General features: G+C 48.8%; 1 pseudogene; it reads left to right on the forward strand.

Annotated features, from left to right (window-relative positions):
• The first annotated feature begins 7,236 nt into the window (after nt 1-7,236).
• The window catches only part of LOC140680548 (nuclear pore membrane glycoprotein 210-like), a 60,954-nt pseudogene continuing 49,684 nt past the window's right edge, over nt 7,237-18,506 (forward strand).

Genomic DNA, 18,506 nt, shown 5'->3' on the forward strand with positions numbered 1-18,506 from the left:
GAGCAACCTGGCATAGTGGAAGGCGGGGGGCATGGAATGAGATGGTCATTAGTTCCTTCTTAAGCCAAACCATGCTAGGATTCTATGAGTGGGCTGCTGAACTTGGCCAAAAGAAGAGCTACATTGCCGAGGTGAAATGAGAAGGGGGATTAGAGCCACCTGTGTTTGCCCTTTAAATCCCTTCCAACATCAGTTCTGGGCTCTGTCTCTGGGTATGGGCACAAAGGAGCCTTTGTTGTTCTTCAGTTGGGCTGCAATCTAAATCTCAGCGAGTGCAGCTCAGAGGGTGACACGTGCTGCCGCTGGGGCCACTGTGTGGACTTGTTTTCAGAAAAATGGGAGATGCAGAGGAGAGAGAGGTTCCTGGATACAGTAACCCTACCTACACCTGGAACTGAGGCATCTGCCCAGGGATTTCATATTCACCGACTGGGAAGGAAATCGAATCAGGGCTTGCTAATTTTCATGAAGTCAAACACCTGGGATTCACTTCAGACTTGCATTTTCCTGGAAGAATTCAACACAAGCGCTGTATATTTATACACAGGCACTGGACTTTTCTGTTGTTTGATGAGACTACAATTTGTCTTCCTCTTGTGGTTCCTGCAATTCTTCCTCTCCTGAGGTTTGCAGTTGAATTACCAGCCTCTACCCCAGGAATATTCATCTGTCATATTTTGGATATTGTTCTTCAAAGGAAAGCAAACAATGTGATTTGAAGCCAGGCCTCTTCCCGGGAAGATATGATTGGAACCAAGTCCTGCCTCAAATCCAATCTCATCTCCATTGTTGTGTACGTCTATTAATTTTCCCATCATTGCTTTTCCATTTCTTATTTCTATGCAGCTCAGTCTTGAACACCATCATTCAGAACTACACAGAAGTCACATACTGCTGCTTCCCTATTCCTATCTGCTTGTTACCTAATCCCACCCAGCTCTCTATTGAACATCTGCTTTTACCTGGGCTGACAGGTATGTGTTTTAGCAGAAAATACTGCAAATCAGGGATGCAGAATTTCTCCTTACTCTGTGAATCTGATCAGGGTCCTTCCAAGGTGTCACTGAACATGTGAATTCTCCCTTTCTCCCAACAACCCCCAGTGCTGGTTTTGGCTAAGATAAATCAGACAGCGCTGTTTGGAGTCACTCCCCACCTGCTTTTCCATCTCATGCAGTGGCTGGGGTAGGATGGCTGGTTGGGTTGTGCAGACATTGCACTGCACCTTCCCCTGCTGGTGCCCAGCCTGGATCAGGGCAGGTTGGATGCCACATGGGATCCATCCTTTGCCATGCCATGCGATCCTCCATGCAGTAGGGATAACAAGGCCAGCACTGGGGAACCCCAGGTGCTGCAGCAGTGATATTTTTGGGAGAAACACGGAGCTGTGCATGGCCAGCTTGAGGTCTGCAGTGGTGTGAGCACCAGGCCTGCCATGCTGAGCCCAGGGCCACAAGCAGTGCTCACCCTGGCTGGGACATTGAGTCCCAACATGGGATCCCACGGGACCGGGCACGCTGGGATTTGCCCCTGCAGCTACCAAGTGTGTCCAGAGAGACTGCAAGGAGACAGTGACCTCTGTCAGTGGGACCCCTCTGTGCAGGTACCCCCACTCCTGGGGTGGCTGTGCCAGCTCCCCCATGAACTTCCCGCCCTGGGAACCTGGAGCAAGGGGAAAACACAACTCTGCCAATGCTGCCTGTGCCTGAAGCAAATGGAAAGAGAACTGGGGTGTGAAAAATCAGGGTTGTTTATTTAGAGAAGAACAGCAATGAAAACACAGAACACATTGACTTTTGTAAGAATATTTGTAATAACAACAATTTATTGAACGTATATACCTAAGAACATATCTAACAACAATATTGAAAACGTATTTACAGAAGACAAAACAAAGCCCTAAAACCTATATCCTAAAGGGAACAACAAACTCTAAAACTATGTAGAAAAGGGTGCCATCTCTGTGCGGGATCTCCATCAGTCCTGGAAGAAAAGCAGGTGCCATGGTCACTCCAGTCAGGCACAGAGGGCTCTTCCGTGTGTCCCCAGGCTGGCACAGTGGGACCCTGCTGCCAGAGCTGAGGCTGGCTGGGTCTGGGGGCTGGGCCCCAGGCACTGGGATGGGGCTTGTGTGGCCGGAGCAGGGACACCCCAGCCCAGCCCCAGCCTGGCAGCAGGGAGCCCACGCATCCTGTGGGGACCACGTACCTGTCCTGCTGCTGGCATTGGTCTTCATCCCAGGACCATGGCCTCCTCTTCATCTTGTTTATCAATGTCCATTTCCTCGGTGTATTCTTCCATTTCCACATCCATATCCTCTTCCACATCCACCTCCATCTCTTCCTCTTCAGTGTGTTCTCCATCCACTTCCATCTCCTCCTCTGTATCAATCTGTGTGTCCACCTCCATCTCTTCCTCTCTGTCTGCGACAGCCTGCAGAGGTAGCAAAACCTCAGAGTGGGGTCCCTGTCCCACCCCATCCCCCCAGAACTCCAGCCCACCCGGGCAGCTGGGGGGATCCACCTCCATGGAATGGCACCGTACCTTTCTCAGGACAAAGGTGATCATCCTGCAGGGATGGATGACACAATCCAGGCCTTCAGCAGCTATGGAACCTGATGATGGGGGTATCCGGGGGCAGGAACAAGAAGGGTGGCAGGAGCGGGCAGGAGCAGCGTGCAGGGTGTGCTGACCCCAGGGCCAACAGTTGTGTTGTGCTGCTTGCTGGCTGCTGGCAGTTCCAGGTGGGACATGGATTGTGACGTGACAGTTGAGCTAGAGAGCCTCTGGTTCCATGCTTAGCAACGTTCCCCCAGACCATGGTGCTCAGAGCCCTGTTCCCAAGGATGGGGCATCCACAGCCTGGGCCAGTGCCTCAGCAGCCTCAGTGGGAAAGAGCAGCTTCCTGAGATCCAACCTCAATCAGCCTCCTGCAGCTGAAAGCCATCGCCCCTTGTGCTGTTGCCACAGGCCCTGTTGAACACTCTGAACACTCTGTCCCAGCCTTTCTTGTGGGACCCTTGCAGTCCTGCATCAGGAACTGAGCGATGGAAGCTTTAGGCCCAGGTTTGCCTCTAAATGTACAAAATTAATAACAGTGGAGGGGAAGATGGTGGGACACTGTTCTGCTCTAACTGGTGAATATTTTCTTTTTTTTTTTTTCTTCTTTTCTCTCGTGCTGATGCAGGTTGAAATGAAGCTTGGCACAATATCCATTTTCTTCTCCATTTGTGAAACACGGAACAAAGTCTGGGCAAGCTGATGTTGCAGAGGAAAATCTGCAAATGTACTGGTTATCCTGAGCCTGGAGGATGAAGTTAAAGCCAGCCAAAAGCAATTTCTGGAAAGTCAAGCCTGGTGTACATTTTCTTGAGTTTGGCTATGCCAAGTTCACCTCTCACTTATAAAAAAGCAAACAAAAAACTCAAACATAAACAGACAAAAACCCAAAAAAACAAACCCACACAAACCAATCAAACCAATGGATTAAAGAAACCCAAATAAAACCAAAGGGAATGAGGAGTTAGTATTAGTTGTGAGCATATCTGAGCAGGCAAATGGCTGCTTCCCACCATAAAAAGCCACAGAAAACAGCTGCTCCAAAATATACCCAACAGGAGAACCATAAAAGTGATACATAGCAACTTTAGGGGCAGCTCCCCATTAAGGTGAAGGATGAGCACACAGTGGTACAGCTCCAGCATTCCCCACCCTCCAGGCTGCTCTTTGCTCCTGATGAAAGACCCTTGCAGGTCTGTGGCCCCTCTCAGTGCATTATAAATCATTCCCACAGCTCTCAGTTGAGCCACTGGCATTTCCAGAGCGAGATCCAGGCACAATCCTACTGCCTGCTGAGCCTCTCTGGGAGATCCTGAGCATCTTCCTGCCTAGAGCCACAGAAGAGCTCAGGCTCTCCCTGACTGGGTTTTCAGGGGAGGTTTCCATATCCCTGTGAGATGTGTTCATCCCTCAACACATCTGATTTTATGTACAATGATGTGTTTGGGTTCCTTCCCTACTCCTGTGGCCAGTGCGAAGTCACCCATGTGAATGGAGGGTATTGTGAGCAGGAAAATGCATTCCTGGGCTGCTTTATTGCTTCACTGTCACTCAGCTGAACAGGGTCCTTATCTTAGAGGGACTTACAAGAATGGGTAGGAATTTTGGCTCTGAGAGGAGCAGAAAGCACATTTTCTGCACCACATTCCCAACAGATGCTGTTTCCCTGGCAAAACAGTGACTGTCATTCATGTTCCTGGGAAGACTGTAAAGAGCCATTCAGAGATGACAGGTCCACCTGGCTTTGGCTTTGTGTACCTCATTTCACATGTCCAGTTTCAAGGGCCATTAAAAGAGGCTCATGTTCACCATTTTACCCAGAAGAGCTGTAGTTATTTCCAGGAGAAAATCCAAAATTGACTGTCCTATGGTGTGGTAGAAATTCCACCACGATTGTGACTGTGCGCAATGACAGCCAGTGCTTTTTGGAGCTCTAACAGCTGAGAGTGTGGCAGAGCAGTTTTAATATTTTTTTTAGACTCATGAAAACATTTTTCCCAAAACAATCTTTCACTCCTTTCTTCTGTCATAACTATGGAACAGAGAAAATGGACAGGAGCAGAGTTTTTTTTTAAGTTGGCTTTTTTTTTTAAGTCTTAAAATAGTGCCAGCTTGATGCATAACACTTGAGAAAATGGATTAGTAGCAGCTTTTTCTTCCCACCAGAGAGGTGGGATTTAAATCTTCCAACAACAGAAGCACTGGATGTGCAAGAGCTCAGTTTTCCACCCCTCACACAAGTCTCTTCTTTAAGATGTACTATTTTAAGCAGCCTCAGCCAGATATATTAAAATACTGCTCCAAACAACAACAGAAGGAAAATGTTCCACCAAATGGGGAAAAATAAGAAAAGTCTGTCTGAAGTTCTCATGTTGATTTTGCAAAGTCAGATGCAAACAAGGTTTGCCATCTTTCTTTCCTAGAAAAATGTAGATATTTGATAGAAATTGATCTCTGAGGCTGCTAAGTTGGGGCGAGGAGCAAAACAGGCTCCAGAGAATCTGTGGTTGTGTCACCCTTGGAAGTGTTCGAGGCCAGGTTGGATGGGGCTTGGAGCAACCTGGTCTTGGGGAAGGTGTCCTGAGTATGGTGAGTGCAGGAAAAGAAACTTTTGGTTTTCCTGAGATGCTGCCTTTGCAAGGGGAGGTCACAAATACCTCACATAGTTTGAAATGCCCTGAGCAGAACCCAGCTGTGCTTCCTCACAGGTGATGAGGGATTTTCACTTGTATTTTAAGGGGGATTTTCACAGGGCAGTGCCAGAGCAGCAGAATGTGTTTGACAGGCAAAGAGGGCCAGTGTGGCAGCAGCTTAATTCAATGGAGCTTTTCCTTCTGTGATCCTCTCTAACCTGAGGCACTCTGGGGCTCTTGAACCCGGCAGCTGGGCAAGTTAATCACTGTAGCAAGTGATAAATTAACCAGCTCCACTCTCCTTAGCATGGGTGTGATGAGCATTTAGTAAACCAGTGAGCACTTGCCAAGATGGGAGCTTGTTCTTTGCCAAGGAGGAGGGAGAAAATATTGCTTGGAGTAAATAAAGCAACCCTGCTTCCCCAGGAGGAGGAAAAGCAGCAATTAAAGATGTGAGTGCTGCAGGGAATAATTTGCACAAGGATATATCTTGTCTGCTATGCAGGAATGTTCCAAATAAACCATGCCTCTCCTGACCTTTATTTTTCTGAATTTCTACCACGTGATATAAGAGACGCTTAATAAAAAAACTCAAAACACTCTGTGGTGAGGCATTTCTTCCTTTCTTCAGGCTGCCTCTTTCTTTTGTTCAGAGCTCTCCCTACATTTCTGCTGTTGTTTGGAGCTCGTGCTTACCTCTTTCCTGATCCCCTGGGCTTGCTTTGGCTCTGGGTGTCATGGACACTCTCAATTGTGGTTTTTTTTTTTCCCTCCATCTACCTCTTTTTCTTCAAGTGCTTTTCCTTCAGTAACCTGTTGGAGCGATGGATTTTTCTCACCTTTTATTACTTAGTGCTTTTTCTTCATTCTCTAAAACCAACTTCTCACTTGCCCGGTGGCTGTTAGATGCCAGAAATGGGAGCATTAATTCTTTCTCTACTGCTTGTCTGAGCTTTCACAGGGAGCTGAGAGCTCGTTGGGGTTAAACTTGACTCACTTCAGTGCCTTCCTGGATCCTGCCTGTGTACTTGGACACTTTAGGGGAATAAAGTCTCAGTGTGGAGATTACAGTTGTGAAATGATGGCTTTTTTGGAGAAGACAAGGATGCTGTTGTCAATCTTTTCAAAGTTCAAATCCTTTCTATTTTATCTTAGCCTTTATCTTTTTTGAGGATAAACTGAGCACCTTGTTTTGGGGAGAAACAGGCTCAGATCAGCACAAAGGTGGCTGTGGCAGGTACCCAGGTTTGGAGGGAAGAGTGCAGCTCCTTGGGGTGTGTTTGTGTGGGACTGTAAGGTTTGTGTTGGGTTCCTGGAGCATTGGGAACACCCCACTGGGAGATGCACATCAGGAAATGGATGTATAAAGGGCCTGAAGTGGGACCAGCTTTGGTGAAGGGTTTGTGGTAGGTAAGGGACAGGCGAACGGAAGATTTCGGGGTGTGACGGAAAGATAGACCCATCCCCCTCTCTGCCTCTCTTCCCCACTTATCTATTGACTCCAGAAGCCTCAGAGGAATGCAGCCACACCGGCCCAAGTAAAATTCCACTACCCACTATCCCCTGAGACCCCCAGCCCCCCTCTGACGAAGCAAAGTCTCCCAAGACTATTTAAACCCATGAGATAAGATAATAAACGCTTTCGACCGTCCACCACATTGGTGTCAGCGTGTGTCGTTAGTCCGAGTAGCCCGGGTGAGGCCGGGATGCCGTGCTGTCTTCTTGTAACCAGGTCGCCGTTGTCTCTCATAAAGGCAACATATCTGGTGCCGAAACCCGGGAGAAAAGAAGAAAAAAAAAAAGGAAAATTTGCCCGGTGGACAGGATTCACCTGGACAGAAGCAGCGGCCGGGACGGTCGGACCGTACCCAGGCGGAGGGGAGACGTCCCCGGGGCCCGCGAGCGTCATGGACAGCGTCGCATGGGCCGTGAGTATGAAGCAATGGAGTATCGAGTTTAAGCTCAGGGACTTTTATCTTGCTATAGCAAGGCTGCCTGAACTTAGAGCAACCGAATGCTCAGTGGATGCTATGCATCCGGGAATATGGGAACAGTGTACAGCCACGCTATTTGGGGAGGTGAAATCCTCAGACAGTGGCAAGAGCTTTACGGCACGGGGCAAGGTAAAAAAGACCCCGCGCAAAGCAATAAAAAAGCAGGAGACGCGGAGTGCAGCACATATGTGTTTATTAGTTAGAGCCGAGCTCGGGACGGGGGCGAAAGCGCAGACCGTCCCTGAGGAGGGTCCACCCGGGACCGGAAACCCGGGAGGGCTCAGCGCGACAACCCCTTCCCCGGATCAGAGCGCAGCCCAGCCCCGCCGCGGAGCTGAGCCCAGCCCAGCCCAGCAGAGGCAGCGCTGCCGCCGGAGCGGCGCGTTTCGAGCGGCACGGCCCCGCTCCCGCCGGGGTGCGCTCCGAGCGGCGCGGCTCCGCTCCCGCCGGAACTCGGACCCGCCCGCGGTTCCGCGCCGCTTCCCCACCAGCGTGCCGAGCGGAGTGGCGCCAAGCCCCGCCGCAGAAGCCCCCCGGAACACCCCCGCCGCGGAAAACACCCGGGGAACCCCCGCCGCAAAAAAGCCCCGAAAAACCGCAGCTTGCCGATACGTCCCGCCGCCGCCGCCAATCGAAAATCCGTTGCCAGAAGCGCAGCCGCGCGCGGAGCGCTTTTGGCGGGGGCTGGCGGCAGAAGCCCGAAATGCAGAGGCCGCGGCCCGAGAAAGCACAGCCGCGTGGCCACGCCGCCGCCTTCAAAATGGCGCCGGGGGCCGTAGAGGGGGGCGGGGCCCGGGTGGTCTCGGCGCGAAAACTCAAAAACCGCGCGATTTCAGGGGCGCGCGCGCGCGGGAGAAAGGGGCGGAGAGCGGCTCGGGGCACAGAGCCAATCAGCGGCCGCGCCAGGAGCCGCCACCATATAAGGGAGAAACCACCCCTCGCGGGGGGCGCGGCGAGCCGGGGGGGCGGGAGCGGCGCCACCCCCGCGGGGAGGAGCGAGCTCGGAGCCGAACAAAACGGCGCGGAGCCCCGGAAGTGCCCTGGCATTTCATTTCCGGCGCGGAGCCTGGCAACAGCTTTACCAGCTCCTCCGAGCCGGCGGGGGCCAGCCGGAACTCCGAAACAAAAGATACGGAACCAGCACAGTTTAAAACAAAACCGAATAGAGTTCTAAGCCGCACCGAAAAGCAGTCACAATACCCCTTGGAGCTGCGGCAGAAAAGAGCATCTCGCCAAAGAATACAGGTCCCAACCCCCGGACACACGAGGGGCGGGGGGGGGGGGGAGCGCGCGGGGGGGGGGGGGGGAGCGCGCGGGCGAACTCAGCCTCATCCCACTGCAAGCGGCGCCCGTGCCACAGAGTCAGCAGGAGACGCCCCGATACGGGACCCCGGGGTAGCCCTAGCCATGAAAGTGGGGAGAAAGCCCCCGGGGATGTAGGGGGCTGCTGCCTCTGTGGCAGTCGGAACCCCCACGTGGTGAGACTATGAGAGCCACTGCTGCACACCACTGCTACCAACCGAACCTGACCCTCAAAACAAAACTAATGAGAGGCTGTAAGTTCTGTTCGCAGGACATGCTTGTGGACCGTCCCCGTGACACAGACACCCCTGCTCCAGAAAGAGATGACAGACCACCAAACTGCCAGACAACACCTGAGAATCCCACGGTGGTGAGATCCAAACATGCACAGTGTCTTTCTTCATGCAATTTTGCTGTTTAGAAGCTTATAGCCAAGAAAACAAGCTAGCCCAAGCCACTACCCTCTAATAAATACCCCATCCTTCGGGTTCCACATAGCCAGCCTGTTTAGAAGCTATTTTACTAACCCTAAATAAAACCAAATCAAACCTGACTAACCCCTATTAGTTTTGCTATGATATTAAACTCCCTTTTCTACGAAAGCAATGCTTTAGATACCCCCTTCAGTTACTCCACAGCCAGTGTCCCCCACCAGTGCAAGTGGGACACTCCACACAGAAGACCAATAAGTAAATAGTCCCATCCACATTTGAGATGTAAGTTTGCCAGAAACCCAGAGTGAATCCTTATGTGTTCCTTGCCAAGTTTAATAACTCTATCAATTTCTGTGTTCAAGTTCTGATTGTTTCTAAGGTCCTGCATCACTCAGACGAAAAAATATACCATCTTCTCGAAGAACCTAACAGACTCCGCAAAAGAGAAATCATCACAGGTATAACTATCGCAATGCTGCTCGGCCTGGGAGCAGCTGGCAGAGCCACGGGCGTCTCAGCCCTTGCGACCCAGCAACACAAACTCTCTCAGCTGCAAATGACCATCGACAAAAACCTGCAGAAGATCGAGAAATCCATCTCCTACCTAGAAAAATCAGTCTCTTCGCTTTCAGAAGTAGTTTTACAAAATAAGCAAAGACTAGACCTTTTAAAGCCTTCAACACCTGCCTTGAGAAATCTACCCAGATCTACTAAACCACCCTTTCCTTAACAAGTTACAAGTTTGTACCTCACTCCAGTGCCTCTACCTATGACTACCTCATTTTATATGTGATAAGGAGGGGGGAGATGTGGTAGGTAAGGGACAGGCGAACGGAAGATTTCGGGGTGTGACGGAAAGATAGACCCATCCCCCTCTCTGCCTCTCTTCCCCACTTATCTATTGACTCCAGAAGCCTCAGAGGAATGCAGCCACACCGGCCCAAGTAAAATTCCACTACCCACTATCCCCTGAGACCCCCAGCCCCCCTCTGACGAAGCAAAGTCTCCCAAGACTATTTAAACCCATGAGATAAGATAATAAACGCTTTCGACCGTCTGCCACATTGGTGTCAGCGTGTGTCGTTAGTCCGAGTAGCCCGGGTGAGGCCGGGCTGCCGTGCTGTCTTCTTGTAACCAGGTCGCCGTTGTCTCTCATAAAGGCAACAGGGTTCCATAGGAAAAAGTATTTTTACTGGGATTTTGGACAATTTGAAGCTCCTTCTCATAGCCTTTGCCCGATGAACATTCCCCCATTGCAAAAGTGTGGGGAATCCTGAGCTCACACAATGCAAATCCCTAATAATGGTATTTTCCCCTATTATCCTATTTTTTCCCTATCCCAGCAGGAGTCAGAGTAAAAGAATATGTGTGAGTTGCCTGCCTTTGACTTTGTGACAGGAAAAATGCTATGGGGAAAGTGGTCAGAGGAGCATCACTGCTCTGCCCTTAATTTCCCTGCACAAGTGAGGATGATTTAAGAACCAAGGCACAGCCAAGACCTTTCCTCCTCCTGTGCTCATCAAGCAATCACTGCCTCATCACAGCTCAGCTTCAAACACCTCGTTTGCATCTGGCTGACCTTGGCTCCCCTCCGTGGATGGGAAGATGAAGAGGTGGAAGTGTACAAGATTGGGATTTTATGGGTGAATTGTGAAATAGTGGCTGGTGCAGGCTGGAAACATCTTCTGCTGTGCCATGGAGGATGAGAGTAAATGGGTTAAAGAGGAGATAAAAAGGGCAAGGCACCTGGTTAGCTACTGTTGAAGGAAATGTGGGAAAAAACTACATGTAAGAAATATGTCAGAGATGGTCATTAACTGCACTGCAGGATCAGAGCTCTCTTAATAATTGGCCGTGTAGTGAATACTGGAAATTATTTAAAAAGCTCTTACCTGACTGAGGGCTTTTAGTGGATATTTGGGGGAAGCAAAGGAATACTCTTTCTGGCAGAACTTTTCTTCTAATTTAAGCATGATCCTCTTTCTGAGATAACAACTGCTTTGAATAAACTGAAATATCTTCTCCATTAGTTCTGGCAGGAGCTGGACAAAGTTCTCATTCGGGTAAACTTTAATCCAACATTTGTCTGTAGAATAATAAATTTAATGGGATCCATCAAACCTATTGTATGAAAAAGGATGGTGCTTAGGGCAAGAAGAAAGAGTAATTAGGAGTGGACAAATAATGATAGTGGGGAAATTATAATTTATCCTGGTTTAGGGGGAATATTTAACTAAGCTAAGATAAAAATCTACCTTCATTGCAGGCTAAGCTTTGTAACAGAATTCTACTGAGCAATGTAGTAGTCCTGGGCTCCAGAGAGACCTTTAGATACAAGTTTACCTCTGGTCTGAGAAAGCTCAGGGCTTGAGCAGCATTTTATGGCTTTGGTCTTGACCCCTGGGCTATAAATGCTCCTGTAAAAGTAATGCCAAAGTTACAGCTTCTGCTAATTTCTATGAGTTCCAATGGAGAAAGGTCCACCTGGACTTTGGGGAGAGTTTCTCAGAGCAGAACATTTCAAGCACTATTAAACTGCATTCAAACTTCCTTTTATTGGGGCATAAATGTTACACCCCGGTCTATCAGTCTGACAGTTCTTCGAGAACAGACAAGTTTTACAAACTACTTTAAAAATAATTTCACTGACAGGTTTCCAGCTCTGAGAATGTTAATAAACTGAAATGGCATTTCACCCTGAAGTAGCCACTAAGTAATTATAATTGTCTGTAGGCAGACTAATGAAACCAGCTGTTAACAACCTAATGAGAATTTAAACCAGCTCTCTGCTCCACAGACACATCCCTTTTCTGTCCCTAATTATCCTGCACCCAGTGCTACCCAGAGAAGTTTAGTGTAGCTTGATGTTCTGATAAAAACTGCCTTATTTTGGAGAAGTGGTGCTGCTCTTCTCGGAGGTGGAGTTTCATGTGGGCTGCTGCCATGCTGGGGTCACATCACAAAGTCCAGTTCTTGCAGGGGCTGGGGAGCAGGGAGAGCTCTGATAGCACAGCATGGGAAAACTGGCATGGAGGGATTCTGGTTTAGTGTGTCCCCCAGTGGCAGACAGCATTAGTTATTGATAAGTCTTTAGTTCAAAGATAAGATGTTGCTGTTTTGGCTCTAATTTTTGGCTGCTTTCAATACAGTTTCCCCTGGCAGTTAAGATACTGTTTTTCTCTTGCTATCAATCCTCTGTCCTTCCAGATGACCTTTAAAGGTCCCTTTCAAGCCAAACTATTCTGTAATTCTTTGGATACATGATGAATAGCACCATGTATTTTACTCTCATTATGCATGATATTACATCCTGTCTGGCCTTTTGGGGTTCTTTCTTCTCCAGGTCCTTGTGACTACTGTCACTTCTATATGCTCTTAATTTTTTCTGTTGCTTATCAGTGAGCATTTTCAGTTCTGCCACCCATGTCTTGAGCAAGTTTTCTGTGACTCGCTGCACCAGACACCAGGTCAGTCCAAAGAAGAGCATTAGGAAGTATCCAGCTGTATTTCCTCTTCTTCCTTCTCTGTACATGCTACTGTTTTGAGCACTCTGGCTTTCTGAGCTGCCTCACATGTCTTGATCCTTTTCTGGATAACTAGAGGGATATCAGGATTAAATGCTGCCTCAGCTCTGAGGTCTGGCTTTTGAAGAGCCCCAGTCATCCTGTCCTGCTCATCTCATCCCGGCCTTGATGGAAATATTCTGTCTTCGTGGGATTGTTGTTCAACTCTGTGCATCCTGGAACTGCTTTTCAGTGAAAGTTTGAGTCTTTGAAAGGTTTCCTGGTGTGGGAATGCCAATCCTCAATCCTAATACTTGATGGGGGTTGCAGTTGCCTGAGTTGTGAAACCTCCTGAAAAACATTGTTTGTTCTTTTTTCCTTAACTTTTCCTTGACTGTTTTCATCAACAGATCAGGGAGTTTGGGGATGTCTTTTCAAAGGGAATTTTAATGAATCTCCTGTCTGGCATTTCAAAGGGGAACAGTGGCTTGGTTTTTTTAACCAGCACCTGCTTACAATCCAATTAGCTAAGTGCCTTTAATTAATCATAATATATTCCAGGAGAGGGAAGAAAAATCAAGTGGTGACAACTCTGTGACTGAACCTGGACTTCCCCTTTCCCAGGTGCAGGATTCTGGGCAGCCGAGTAACCCATTGCTGTCCATCTTGAGCTCTGCCATGCAGTGCCTTGGGTTTCCTGGGAGGGAAAAACATCCAATCCCTCAGCTCCAGGTTCACACTTATACAGTCACCTGCAAATCCAGAGGCCAATGGGTATTTCTGCCTGTGGTTCGTGTGCCTGCGATTTGCATACTGGAGCTTTGATTTTGAAAGTTTGGGCAGCCTGGCTGCTCAGGGAGGGATCCCTCTGGCTGGAAGGTCTCTGAACTCTGTCCTCTGTGTAAGGGCCTTGAATCTGTTCTTTCCTCACCTCCTTATCTGCAGGTTTCTTGGTGGAGGCTTTAGCATGGAGACAGGAGAGCATGGCAGGAATGCTGGAATTAAACAGTTGTGTCCAGGGTCTGGTTTTGGGTAGTTGATTGATCCTGTAGGTGCTGACCCTTAAAATTCTTTAAACTCCACATCATCTTCTCTTACCAGTATGGGACTGAGACAACACTGAGCTTCTGGGCTTTTCCTGGGCTAGCAGAACAAACTATTGCACTTCTAACGTGTGCACATCAGCACTAACCCGAGGCTTCACCCCACTCATTACAATCATGAGGGGGTAGTTGCTTATACCTTTCAAAGAATTGGATGCCTCATAGGATTCTGGTTGTGAGCTTTTCTCAAAAGCATGGTGAGATGAGGTGTGCAGGACTTATTTCTTCAGAAGGGCAGGAGAAACCACTGAAGGCCTGCTTAGCCAGCAGTCTGACACAGATTTGCTTCTGAAGCTTTGTAATTTGTCCTTATTATGTTCTGTGTGTGATTTAATGAAAGCTTCTTTCTCTACTGTTATTGAGCTCTTAAACTCATCTGAAAAGCAGAGCACAATCCCTTCAGAGATGTTGTTTGAGGAACAGCCTGTTTGTGTTTCCTCTGCCGTGGTGGTGTTACTCATGGAGCTGCTCACTCCTTATTTAAGAGCAGAAAATAAACAGATTTCTCTGAGTCAAAAATACATCGGTTATGCCCCACAGAGTAGGTTTGAACAGAAAACTCTTCCATTGCTTGACTGAGCAAGCAAGATCTTCCCTGGCTCTGCAAAGAATATGAAGGAGTGAGTTTTCCTCAGTGAGCTCCTGAGGCCTCATGCAGGTGATGCCCAGCAAATGGCGCATGGGCATGGCAGCTCTCAGCAAAACAAGTGGCTCTGGGCAGGTAAAAGTTGGCAGGAGATAAGAGTGGAAAGTCAAAATAACAGGTTGCTGAAAATCTTGTAAGAGGAATAATGACATTGGTGAAATTCCCTCCATCTTAAAGCTTCAAAAAGCATTTTTACAAAAATCCACAAAAAAGTCCTGATTTTGATCAGTCTGATCTTCCTAAATAGCATTTTACAATCAGAATTAGGAGTTGACAGATACTATGAAGGCTCAGCAGAGGATTTTTCATTGTGACCTTAGTACATATTTTTACTGTGCTGTGGTTTGGAAGGAAGCCCCAAGCTCCAGCTGCAGCCTGGGGAGACCCTGTTGACCTAAACACTCCCCAGAGCTGCTGTGGGACTGACCCAGAACCAGAATCTGTAGGGAACTGTGTAAAACACTTCCCACTAGAAAGCACTTGAAGCTTGATGGTGACGCACAGTTCCCAGCTCAGACCACAGGCAGTGCCAGTAGTGACCAGTTTGTGCCAGCTCTGCACAGAACTGACGGCTGTGAGTGGGAGAGCTGTGGGATGAAGAGGCTGATGACTTTTGGGGCACACAGAACCTTCCATCTCTACTGCTTTATCCACACTAGAGAGTGGAATTTCCTAGAGAAATTCCTGGAGAGTGGGAAGGATGAAGAGCAAAACTTACCTTTTAGGAGTCCTTGCTGTCAATCCACAGGGATTCCAGGCTGAGATCAGCCCAGCCCTGTCATTTGCCAGGGGAGTGAGGACCAGACTCTGCACCACACTTCCAGAGCTGGGGGCAAGTGGGTTGAATCACATCCAGAGACAGGATGGCTTGTGTTTTTTCTTGCCATGCACAGCAGATATCCTAATTTAAAGCTGTGCCGTCTTCTCGGATTCTGCTTCTTCTTCTGAGAAGACCCATTCATTTTGACCCTGTTCCTTCCACCCATCCCACTATAGATTTCCAGTGCTGGAGTAACTGGCAATACTGGATCAGCCTTTGATGTGATGAGCAGTGGATTTTTGTAGTCAACATGCCAAATTAAAGTGCCACAAATAAAAGATCAATGTCTTCTTTTCTGGAGAAGAAATTAAGGTAAAATCTTTTCATGTTATAGACTGAGTGTACAAAGCTAAAGAGGTAGAAGATGGAAATGAGACTGTCTCCTGAGAGGAGTAAATTTGTCAATTTAGCAAATTAGAGAGAATATGCTTTCACCTTGGAAGTAGTCAGGTACCAAAATGATGCCACTTTGAGTAGGCAGGGCTGGGATGGGAATTGCTCCTGTGGGCTTTGACAGATCTATTCACACAAGGGCCCATTTGCTGGTGCCAGCCCTGGAAGCAGGGCCTGGAGAGACAGCTGGTCAAGGACAATTTCTCTGACTGATTTTACAGCATGTTTGACAGAGCTTTCCATTCTCTTTGCACCCTGTGGATGGTGTCCTGGATGAGCCTGCCCTGCCACACGCTGCCTGTGTGGTGGCACTGAGGTGGCTTTCATGAGGCACCCGGGCCTGCAAGGGCCCTGTGCCCTCAGCCAAAGCTGTGGCAGGTCAGAGGGAATTTAATGAGTTATTCAGCAGCATCAAAGGCCCTGTGAGAAGTAATTAGTGCTGTGAGATGAAATCAGAGCATTTAATGCTTTTTGCATAGGATTGGGTGCTGCTGCAGAAACTCCCACCCAGAGTGTGGCAGCCCAAGGCCTCAGGTAGACGGATGAGGCCTGACCCAGCTTTTTGTCCAAAATCAGCCCAAAACACATTCCCTCCTTATGCAAGTAACTTCTTTTTGGTGCCTTCTGCCAGAAACAGGGCAAAAATTGGGAGAGGGGGAACACCAGCCCTGAAATGCTGAGGAAAAAGAGTTCTGTTCCTCAGGGCTGCTGTGGAGGGGGTCAGAGGCAGCGTGTGCCAACGGGTGAGTCCCTTCTGCATCTGCTAACGTGCTCCAGATTTTATTTAATTAATTAGCAGCAGGGGGAGAATGTGTAATCAGAGAGTGCTGCTGGAGTAACAGGAAATAAGACGTTCTCGGGTGCTGGAGCTGCTCTCAGGTGCTCCTGGCTCTGCTCGCCAAGGTAAGGGCACAGTGACTCAGAGGAGGAGCAGGAGCAGCTGCTGGCACCCTGCCTGCTCAACACTCGGATTTGCTGCTCCCCAGCACGGACCTCAGGTCCCTGCAGCAGCTTTCCATCCAGGAGTGGTGTGCAAAGGGCTGGTGAGCCCCTGGGATGTGATGAGCTGAATTTTCCACATCAGTCCTACCTTGCTGTGTTATTTCCTCCCCTAGCGAGAGAATGTGCTGGGATCCCTTTCAGGGGGGCTTTTAATAAGTAAAAGACTGCAGTGCAGACAATGCACTGCACCTTCCCCTGCTGGTGTCCAGCCTGGATCAGGGCAGGTTGGATGCCACATGGGATCCATCCTTTGCCATGCCATGCGATCCTCCATGCAGTAGGGATAACAAGGCCAGCACTGGGGAACCCCAGGTGCTGCAGCAGTGATATTTTTGGGAGAAACACGGAGCTGTGCATGGCCAGCTTGAAGTCTGCAGTGGTGTGAGCACCAGGCCTGCCATGCTGAGCCCAGGGCCACAAGCAGTGCTCACCATGGCTGGGACACTGAGTCAAGGAGCTTTGCAAGAATTGTTTAGCTTGGAAAAGCTCTCAAAGCTCATGGAGTCCAACCATTCCCGCAGCAGTGCCAAGCTCACCACTGAACCATGTCCCCAGGTGCCACATCCACACCTCCTTTAAATGCCTCTAGAGATGGTTACTCCAGTGCCCTGGGCAGCCTGTGCCACTGCTAGACTGCTCTTTGGTGAGGAAATTTTCCTAATATCCAATCTGAGCCTCCACTGGTGCAACTTGAGGCTGTTTCCTCTTGTCCTGTTGGTTGTTACCTGGGAGAAGACTCTGTGCACACACACACACACACACACACACACACACACACACACACACACACACACACAGAGAGAGGGACAGATGGGCACAAGGCATGGGAATTCCCTTTGACTCCTCAAGCACAAACCTAGGGGGATGGTCCTTTTTTTTTGCATAGCAGGTAAAAACTGAAGCAGTGAGCTGTATCCTAACCAGGTAGATGCGGGTAGAAAGATGCTTTGAAAGGGGATAAAACTTGCTGCCAGGCTTTCCTCCATGAGCCAGTCCAATTTATTTCTCTCTTCCTAATTTTTTTTTTTCTTTTGGTTCTGTGTTATTCCTCCGTGGGCAGGAGGCTGCAGGCATTTAATTTTTTTTTTCAAGTTACCTTCTGTACTTCCTGTGTGAGAGAAACCAGTGGCAAGTTCTTTAATTTCTTAGAGTTTCAGGCATGTGTCATGTAGCTGTGCTGCACCCCGGGGGCCAGGCTCTGCCTCTCCTTGCTCCTGTTGGTGCTGACAAACTGTCCTCTGAGATTTTTATTTGTAAACTACCTCTGACCAGCTTCCACTTTGCTTTAAAAATTCAGCACCACGTTTGTGGCTGAAAAGGTCCCAGGAGCTGGGGAGAAGGATTTGAGATGCAATTTGCATCACAGAGTTGTTACAGTGGGGAAAATGTTGCATCCCTCCTGTGTCTGGAGCTGCTAATCTTGTTCTGAACATTGAAAACCTCTCAGCTTCCCTCATTGTACCTAAATTTGATTACTGCTTTGATTTCACACCTCTTTCATGCAGGCTTTTCCTCTCTCCTTGGCTGGACTTGTCAGGCCTGAGAAGAGAAATTTTGTCGAGCCTTGGAACAGTTCCCATCCTCTATCCCGGCTCCCAATGCTGCTTGTAATGATCTTGGGAACCTGAGCATGAGGGAAACTGGGAGGAGTTTAGTGAGAGGCAAAGTAAGGCACAGAGGTGAAAGTAAAAGTGCAGAGTCTGGGTTACCAGAGTCTGCTGTGTTGTGGGGATCTGGGCCATGCAAAGTGATGTTTTTCTCTGTGAATGGCCGATTCCTTCTGTATCTCCTCCTGAAATTCCTGTGCACCTGGGCTGGTGCTGGAAGTGCAGCCACACAAAGTCCCCACAGAGCTGTGTGGGACCCCGTGGGAATCATTTATTTGCTGCTTTTGATGAAAAGCTGTGACAGCTCTCTGCAGGTTGGTGCTAATTAGAGATGTTCTGTCAGGTTCAGATGTTTTGGTACCCGAGCAGGGAGTGCAGAACAGGGATGACAAGCGCTGACATTTGCTGTGCAAGAAAGTCCAAGGGACAAACTTGTGCCAATGAACGTCACACCTTTAACTAGGAGGATCAATTTGTGTTGTGCATGTCCCAGAGTCTGGTGACAGAGGG

Source organism: Taeniopygia guttata, chromosome 25, assembly GCF_048771995.1.
Source record: "Taeniopygia guttata chromosome 25, bTaeGut7.mat, whole genome shotgun sequence".
Lineage (NCBI taxonomy): Eukaryota > Metazoa > Chordata > Aves > Passeriformes > Estrildidae > Taeniopygia > Taeniopygia guttata.